The sequence below is a fragment of the Acomys russatus genome, chromosome 1 (genome assembly GCF_903995435.1).
Source record: "Acomys russatus chromosome 1, mAcoRus1.1, whole genome shotgun sequence".
Lineage (NCBI taxonomy): Eukaryota > Metazoa > Chordata > Mammalia > Rodentia > Muridae > Acomys > Acomys russatus.
In genome coordinates this window covers 18,941,836-18,951,963 of record NC_067137.1, presented here as the reverse complement: position 1 = coordinate 18,951,963, position 10,128 = coordinate 18,941,836, and positions in this window count along the sequence as shown.

The window sequence follows — 10,128 nt, the reverse complement described above, 5'->3', positions numbered from 1 at the left end:
TATACATAGTTGGGAACCTTCCAATAATGAAGGTTAAGTTTCCATGGTAGTGATGGGGTAGAGGATTTGGGGGTGGGGAGACGGGAGGAAGGGGGAACAACACGGTCTACTGCACCTTAAAATCTTTCCCACAGTATCTTTTTCTCAAGAGCAGAGGAAAATTTCTGACTCAAAAATGCACTTCTTAACCAGGCAGTGGTGGTGCATACCTTCAATCCCAGCACTTGGGAGCTAGAGGCAGGTGGATCTCTGAGTTCAAGACCAGCCTGGTCTATATAATGAGTTCCAGGACAGCCAGGGTTAAACTGAAGACTCTGTCTTGGGGCAGGGTGGTGTGGAAGCACCTCTTTAAGTGGACAAACATTGAAATATCTGAGTATCCTTTGCATAGTTTGCCAACATTACAAATTTGCTTATTCAGATCAGACATAGCCAAGTTTCGACTGGACATGTGTATATATATATATATATATATGAATGACTGTGCATCCAGTGGTCACAGAATCCAGAAGAGGGCATCAGATCCCCTGGAACTGGAGTTACACATGGTTGTGAGCCCATGTGGGTTCTGGAAACTGAATCCTGGTACTTTGCAAGGTCAGACAGTGCTCTTAACTACTGAGCCATCTCTCCAGCCATCATAGTCAAGCTTCAAAGATCCCTCTGGTCAAACACTTAACAATGCAATCATATATGGGAAAGTTATGTGAAATTTTGTATCTTTTATGTAACCTTGTAAGGGCAAAATTAGTGCCATATTCTATATGTAATGTATATTCTACAATTAATGCCATGGTCTGTGAGAACTTGTCCCCCAGGTGACTTCACTTCTTCCTGTGTTCCGGGAATGACTACACACTGCCATAAACTAGACCTGCCAGCAGTCTCCAGAAACTCCACTGGAGCGGTTAGATACAATTAACTCCCAGTGTTCCTTTGAGATAAAAAACAAAAACCAAAAAACCAAAAACCTCTCCCTCCAGATTCAGTTTCCACCCAACCTGCCAAAAGGTCGTGTTAGGATTCTGCTTCAGCCTGCCTACCTGTGATGTCACTGTTTACCTGCCACGGGGGCGTGGTCCTACCCTGGGCCATATAAAAGACACCCTCCACATGGTGCTCTCTCTACTTACCTCTCTAGCGCTCTCTCTCTCTCTCTCTCTCTCTCTCTCTCTCTCTCTCTCTCTCTCTCTCTCTCTCTCTCTCTCTCTCGCTCTCTCTCCATGTGTGTCTCCAGAGACAGTTTCTGTATCTCCTTATTAAACCTCTTAAGTGGATCTGTTGCGTGGTGTGATTCCATCCCTCTGTACAGCTCTGCTGTTCACCTCTAACCTGCACTGCCCACTTTTTATATTTGGCGCCCAAAGTGGGGCAGGCAGGCCCTTCTGGTGGTGATAAGGGGTGATCCTTACCAGATTACCCAACAAAAACCACTAGAGAGGACTCTTTCCATCATGGACCCGCTTGCCCAGCCACTTACAGATCCACTCCTGAATCCCAATTCCAGCATCCTCACACACTGGCTAATTGGTAAGTTTTTTTTTCCCCTTTACTCGGCATAAAACGCTTCCTTCCCTCTAGTTAGAGAGTTTGTTGGCCTTCTCTGACTGACTGGGAGCGGGGGACACCTTCGCTGACCTTCAACTAGGCTCGTCCCCATTGGGTGAGTTTCCTCATGTAACTTTTTCCACTGTTCAGTGACAGCCGCTGAAAAATTCGAGTGCACTCCTAGCTACATCCCTGTAGCTAATGAATTAGTTTATGTCCAGCTCATCTGTTGAGCTAGGCTGTTGGTTGCTAGTTAGTGCTGATGAGCTACTAACTGGTCTGCACCATTCCTTTGGGTCACTGTCCATTTTTGGAGATGCCCTGACAGCTTACTGACCTCACCTCACCATGGGAAACGACCAGTCGTCTGCTCTTCCTGACATGCCTTTGGGAACACCCACCTTAAAGCTTACATGCCTCTGCAACCAAACTTGGACATTTCCAAAAGTAAACTGTTTTAATTATTGCCAGCAATTGGGTAAATGGAAGGAAGCTCCCGTATCCAGACCTTTTCACTTTTTGCTCTCCCAAGAGTTTTAAGTGTACACCTAAATTTTTTTTCTCCCTGACCTACTTTGTCTTCTGCCCACATATGTATTACAGTATCCTGTCAGATTGCCTACAGCTGGGACATCATCAAAGCAGCTACCCACAAGTGTTCCTATCCAACCTCAGAAATCGTGCTGGGCGGACGTGCATTGTTCCTCCTAGCTGGACCTGCATTACCCTTCCCAGCTGCAGATGTTCTCAGACCCTGGACAGCAAATGCAACAGCCTGTTCTTCTGGAACCTAGCCAACATTTCAGCCACCCTACTGTCAGCAGGAAGTAGTTAAGATGATTACTTCCTCCTCTTATCCATTTGCAAAAGGTTGAAATGGTGTGCTCCAGGCCCCAGACAGACAGCTTCAGGTTCTCCCAACACTCCTCGGTCTCTATCTGCTACAGGACATGGCTGACATAGCCTGCCCTCTACTTTGAACTTTCAGGACAGAACTTTTCCTTCCCCTTCACTATATAATTTGGACATTTTGTTACTATTGCTTTTTTTTCTATCTCTTTTCTCCATTACCCACATTTATATACTTTAACTTACCTTATGTAAAAACAACCCAACGTTCCTCATTTTTTAAATATAGGAAAAGGTAGGAATGTTAGGATACCTGTGATGTCACTGTTTACTTGCCATGGGGACGTGGCCCTGCCCTGGGCCATATACAAGACACCCTCCATGTGGTGCTCTGTCTACTTACTTCTCTCTCTATTTCTCTACCTCCCTCTCTCTCCTCTCTCTTTCTGGGGTACCTCTTCCCCCTACTTTCTCCTCCCATGTTTATCTAATAAACTCTGTATAACATAATATCTGCCTGGTACCTTGTATTCTATCATTAATTTTTAATTTTTATATATAACAGATCAACATTCCTATGACTCACAACTTCCCTGAAGATCCAGCCACCCCCGCAACCTGCCTAAGCGTCGACACTCCTTTGACCCCCCCGCCACATACCCACTTCCCTTTATGAACCCACTGTCCTTAAAGCTCAGGGTCAGTCTCTTATGCTGCTGTGTCAGGAAGGATTGTGATCCGAGGCTAGGGCTAGGGCCCATGATACAGCACCCTGTGTATGTTGCATTGGTATTGAGTCCTGGTGGTCTTTTTTTTTTTTTTTTGGGTTTCTCGATCTGGGTGATCTCAGTATAACAACCTGAATTGTTTTTTACAGCGTGTTTCAACAGGCTTTGAGAAAATAATTGCTTTCTGTTTAATGGGAAAGTTGATGCTAGACTCAGATCATCAGAGTCTATTCCTGGAAGCTCAGTTGAGAGTCAGAGTCCAGAGTTGATGCAAAAGCAAAGGAATTTTTTATCAAACAGATGCGTCGGGGCCAACCAAGTTCCAAGGAGCTGGAAGACCCCATTCTGCAAAAGTCGGGGCTTAATATACCACATACAGAAGCAGAACTTAGTGACAATGGTTAGTTAACAAGTGATAGGCTAACAATAGGTGACCTTTTAGGTGAATGGGGGTCTGAGGTAGTAAGGGTGAGATGGGGGCAGTAAATTCCAGGGGCAGGGTTGAGATGGAGGCTAGTGGAGAATTTTTAACTTGTTCCTCTCAGTTCGCTGCTACTTTGCTTGTCCTTGTTACTGGCCTGCGATTCTCAACTTGCTTCGCTCAGCTAACAACGCTATTGTTATGATGGCTAAGCCCAAGCCACCTGGAATCTTACATTGCTTAGCTGACAACGTTAACTGCTGGAACCTTACATAGACAAGTGTTAGGAAATAAAAAATTTAAAGTAGAGTTTTTGTTGAGCAACTCTGAAATCCTATGGGTACAAGCTGGACAGACAGCACTTCCATTTGTTTGATCTTCATCGTACCCTGGGGCATGAGCCACATTAATGAGCTTATAATGATGTTGATGGATTAAGGAGTCACAGACAAAAGTCTGTGGTGGATCTGCCCATGCTTAACAGGCCATGCGGGGTAAGTGGAACTTGTTCAGGAGGTATGGATTCTGCCATTGGGTGTGTGATCAACATCTGTCCCTTCCAAACACTAGAATGTTGATGAACATTCGAGGAACAGATTTTTTTTTCTTTTTAAATATCTTTTTTAAACGATTTGTTTATTAGGTATACTGTGGTTTTGCCTGCATGTACTCCTGCATGCCAGAAGAGGGCACCAGGTCTCATTATAAATGGTTGTGAGCCACCATCTGGTTGCTGGGAGTTGAACATAGGCCCTTTAGAAGAGCAGCCAGTGCTCTTAACCGCTGAGCCATCTCTCCAGCCCCTGCCCCCACCCCTCTTTTTTTTTTTTTTCAAGACAGGGTTTCTTGTGTACCCTTGGCTCTCCTGGGCTCACCTTGTAGATAGGCCAGGCTGGCTTCAAACTCACAGAGAGCCCCACCTGCCTCTGCTTCCCAGAGTGCTGAGATTACAGGCATGTGCCACCATGGCCAATTTCAAGATTTATCTATTTATTATTTATACAGTATTTTGCCTGCATGTGTGCCTGCAGGCCAGAAGATGGCACCAGATCTCATTATAGATGGTTGCTGAACTCAGGACCTTAGGAAGAACAGCCAGTGCTCCTAACCTCAGAACCATCTCTCCAGCCTCATTACATGTAGATTTCTTTCTTTCTTTCCTTCTTTCTTTTTTCTCTCTTTCTTTCTATTTTTGTTTTTTTTGAGACAGGGTTTCTCTGTGTAGCCTTGACTGTCCTGGACTCACTTTTGTAGACCAGGCTGGCCTCGAACTCACAGCAATCTGCCTGCCTCTGCCTCCCGAGTGCTGGGATTAAAGGCGTGCACCACCACCACCCAGCCAACATGTAGATTTCTTAAAACCAGGGAGGGCATAGACTCATGTATTTTTGTGGTTTCTTAGGCAATTCCTATTCTTTTTTTTTTTTTTAAATTATATAATCTATATGCTTCTTTATGACAATTAATAGCTGTATATAATGTATTTGGCCATATTTATTCCTGTCGCCCTCCCTTCCTGGTCCTCTCCCACTCCTTTTTCTCTTGCTCCTCCTCCTCCTCTTTTCTTTCTTGTTTGTATTGACATTTTTTCCAGACATGGTTTCTTTGTGTAGCCCTGGCTGTCCTGGAACTTGCTCTATAGACCAGGCTGGACTCAAACTCAGACACCGCCCAGTGTCTTGTTTTTCTTTTTTTCTTTTTTAACATGTCCCAATGAGTTTAATTGGGGTGGAGTATAAAAGCCTGGGTAACTTTCTTGTGGCTGCACCTCCAAGGAAAGGCCTCTCCTTTCCCAACCTTCCTCATTGCCTACAGACCCTCAGGGGACATGTGACCTCATGAGTCCTGACTCCTTCAACTTTGTTGCAGGCCTTGGAGCAATCCTCCTGCCTCAACTTCCTAAGTGACTACTCCACTGGCCAGCCCTCCCATCCCCACTTGGGGTAATTCTGATGCTAATGATCTCTGGGATTTGAGGAATACTCATGTCCAGGGCAGAAAGAATGAGGATTTGCTGTCTTACTGACACGTTTGGTTTCCAGTTCTGTCATTTATTTGCTTATTTACCAGGAAATCATACTTTTCTTTCCCTTTAGAATAAAGCCTCAGGATTAGGGCATTAAATGACACTTCAAATGGGACTCACTGACACTGCGAAGACTTATATTCTTGGAGTAAGATCAGCCACAGCTGGATTTTATTACTTGGGTGTTCCTCTTACCTTTTCTTTGGTACACTTTCAAACAGCAATTCCCTCTTCTCTTTGTGTTTGCTAGCCATGAAATATCCCCCCTTTGACTGAGAACAGGCACAACGCCTGGAAACATTCTGGTCAAAGTCTTGCAGAGCCCCCGGGCCTGTTTGTGGGGCCTTCAGAGTCTATCAGACCTCTCCTCCCATAGCACAGGCAGAGAACCCTGATGCACCGCAGAGCACCTCATCACCGGGCCCAGCCTAGTTCTCTGTGATATATTGCCTAAGGTTGACAAGACCCCTATTCAGTATCTGAAAAAAGAACTGGGTTCATTTCTTACTGTAAGAAAGGAAAATCACACAGGTCTGTTGCAATCCCCTCTTGCACAACACACTGTTCATCATATATAAGGTTTAGAGTTCAAGTGTTGGTAGATTTACAGGCATAAATATTTAACATTAATTGTAAAAGGACTTTCCTCGGGTGACATTGTTGTTGACTGGCTGACCTTCAGGCCTATGTGTAGCCAAGGGAGTCTGTCCTGGATTTTAAGCAACGTGCTTCAAAAAACCATGTTCACTTCTGGCAGTTACTCATAGAGTGGATGGTTGAAAAACCTGTGCTGATGGCTGCTTGTCACTATGTTACAGAGCAATGGGCCTTTCCCAAGTTGCTCTGAACATTTGTATATCTTGCTTTTTAGATTTTATTTTTGTTCTGGACAGATGGCTCAGCCATTAAAGGCTAACGCTCACAACCAACAAGACAAAATTTATTTATTTATTTATTTATTTTTTGGTTTTGTTTGTTTGTTTGAGATGGGCTATCCCTATGTAGCTTTGGCTGCCACGGACTCAATTTTTAGATCAGGGTGGCATCGAACTCACAGTGATCCACTTGCCTCTGCCTCTCTGAGTGCTGGGACTACAGGTGTGTGCCACCACCCATGGCTTATCTTTAATTTTGTTACATGTGTGCACCTGAATTAGGAGGCCACAGAGGCTGAAAGAAGGTGTCAGATGCCCCGGAACTGGCGTTAGAGGCAGTTACGAACAACCTGGTGTGGGTGCTGGGAACAGAACCCAGGTCATCTGCAAGAGCAGTGTGTGTTTTCACTGCTGAGCTGTCTCCCCAGCTCCCTGACATCAACCACCAACAATGCAGCAGAAGCTGTAAGACAGACCCGGTCTTACAGGCACGTGGTTGGTTCTACCTTAGATAGGACTTTGCCTGTGAGAGCTGATTTTCAGTTAATCTGACTTCGTCTCCAGTCACTTGTTGATTCCTCTGTCAGGACAGTTGTTTGTGGAAGGATTGGAGATTCTGGACAGCAGACATCAAAAGAGTGTGAAACAAACCAATGTATTTAGAAGAATCCCAAGAAAGCAAGAGGAAGACACATTGCAAACACCTAGGTTTAATCAGGAAAACAAGATGTGGTGACTTGCTGTGTCTACTTTACATGGCCAATCTGCTATGTGGCATAAATTTAGGCACAGCATGAAATGTTAGCAGTGTCCCAGATCCCTTCCTTGTTGGCCCGAAGGAGAATGAGGGGTATTTACTATCCATATGCTGCTCATTAGTCTCTTACCCATAAATCCTTGTGCTGGGAAACTTAAACTTTTCGAATGTCCCCGGGGCTAGTCTAGCCTGTGTCAGCCTATTCACTGTGTCAGCCAAAGTGAAGAAATACTTTTTTGCTGACCACTCTGCTTATTTTAGCTGGTATCATTGGGACATTTTCCTTACAGTCTTTAGTGGAAATGCTTACAGCATTTGTAATCTTCATAGGGGGATCTGGGCCGTTGGGATGTCTTGTAATGGCCCAATTATTCCATATGACAGCTTGCTTTGGCTTGGGGTTCGCATTAAGAGTCTTTGTTTCACCTAGGGAGACCTCAGGGGGTACAAGGGAGGTGTGGTCAGTCCCCCTGCAGCTGCGGGAATGTTTTCACTTGATGATGTGGCACAGGGTTAAACTCTACTTAGGGTTAGAGTTCCATTTCTGCCACACCACAAGAGGTTCCCCCACCTGGGGTGGTGCTGCAGACTGGACTCAGCACCTTGTTTGTGCAGAACATGGTCTCTACCACTAAGCCATACTCTGGTCCCTATTATTATTTGCAGATTATCATTTTTAGGGTTGGGGATGAAGCTCAGTGGCAGACCACTTGCCTAGCATGTGAAAGGCAATTTTTTTTTTTTTTTTTTTTTTTTTTTTTTTTTTTTTTTGGTATATGATTTTTACCCCAATTGTATTAGCAAAGGCCGGAGATAACTTAGTCACAGATGATGGTGACTCCCCTCTGGGGAAGGCTGGATTCAGAGAAGTGGTGGTTCCTGCACCATGAGAACATGAGAGGACACAGCAACCATCATGAAGGTGTAGGAGAGATGGCCCAGTCATCAAGAGCAGCTGTTGCTCGTCCAGAGGATGTGAGTTCAGTTCCGACAGTGGGCAGCGCCTAACCTCCTATGACTCTCTAGCTTCAGGGGAGCCAGTGCCCTCCTGTGGTCTTCACAGGCACCAGCACACACATGGCCGGCACTCACACAAACACACATATACATAGATAGTTTTTTTCATAAAGTATTATCAAGGACCAGAGATAAGGCTCAGTGTTAAGTAAAGGTGCCTGTGGGCAAGCCTGACAAACTGAGTTCGGTCTCTGGGAAGCACATGGCGGAAGGAGCGACCTGCTCCTGGAAGCTGTCTTCTGCTATGTGTGTGTTCAATGGTTAGAAAAACAAAACAAAATAAAATGCCCAACCCAAACGAACCCCAAAACTCCACATTCTACTATTCTGTTAGGTGGATCTATCGCAGCTTATTATTCATCCATGGATGGATACACACACACACACACACACACACACACACACACACATACATACTTACACATATTCATGAGATTATCTTTGGTTAAAAGTTATAAAGCTGATCTGGGCACTTGTAATCCCAGCACTCAGGAGGCAGATGCAGGTGGATCTGGGAGTTCGAGTCCACCCTGTTGTATAGAATGAGTTCCAGGACAGCCAGGGATACTCAGAGAAACCCCCCCCCCCCTTTTTTGTGACAGGGTTTTTCTGTTTAATAGTCCTGGCTGTTCTGGAACTCTCTTCGTAGACAAGTCTGGGCTGGAACTCACAGAGTTCTTTGCTCTCTTTGCCCCTGAGTGCTGGGATTAACTGCGTGCACCACCATGCCCTCTTGAGAAACCCTATCTTGAAAACACAAAACAAACAAACAAAAAAGTTATTAAGCTGAGTTTGGTGAGAAGCTACCTTTCCATTTCAGCACTCCATCAGGGGGAGTTAGTTTGAGGCCAGTGTGGTCTATATAGCAAGTTCCAGGTCAGCAAAAGTTACATGGTGAGACCCTACCAAAAAAATTAGTGACTAGATGAATACCTTATTTCAGGATAATTGTGTTGTCTCATATAATACTTATTTACGCCCATATTTACTCCTGGATCTTGGTCCAAAGACTTAATGTTTCTTATAGTTAGAAACGTCTGGGACCACAGGAAGTGTTGCCCGTTGTCAGGTGAAGGACAGTCGTGACTTAATTTTACCATGGACTGCATTGGCTGCTGTTGTTTTCCCACAGTGTGGCACAGTAGGAAACAAAACATTCATCCTATTAAAAAAAAAAAAAAGCTGGGTGTGGTGGTGCACGCCTTTAATCCCAGCACTTGGAAAGAAGAGGCAGGCCAATCTCTGTGAGTTTGAGGAGAGTATAGTGGAGGCTACATAGACCACCAGAGTGTTCTGGGTTCTGTTGACTGACCTGCAAAAATTTCCAAACTATATAAAAACTACCCCCCCTCCCCTTTTTTAAAAAAGAAATTACTACGACGACGACGACGACGATGACGATGATGACAACATTTTTGGAGACAGTCTGTCTGTGTAGCCGGTGTCCTGGAACTCGCTCTGTAGACCAGGCTGCCCTCGAACTCAGAGATCTTCCTGCCTCTGCCTTCATGCTGGAATTAAAGGCGTGCGCCACCACCACTTTCTGTTTTATTTTATGTGTATTAAAGTTTGCCTGGAGGTATGTATGTGTACCACTTGCATGCCTGCTGCTTAGAAGGCCAGAGAAGGGCAATCGATCATTGGAGCTACAGGTGGTTATGAGCCTCGTCATGTAGGTGCTGGGAGCAGAACTTTGCCCTCTGGTGAGCCATTTCTCCAGGAGCCCTGCCCGTTCTTAGACGAGCCAGCTTGGAACTCAGGGTGAAGCTCAGAGGCTGTCCTCAAAGCAGTAGCCATCCTCCTACCTCATCCTCCTCAGTGCTGTGATTACATTTCCAGCTTGGTTTCTCGCACTTTCAAGCATCCAAAGGATAGCCCATGCCAAAGGAAGGAAGTTCTAGCCTGGG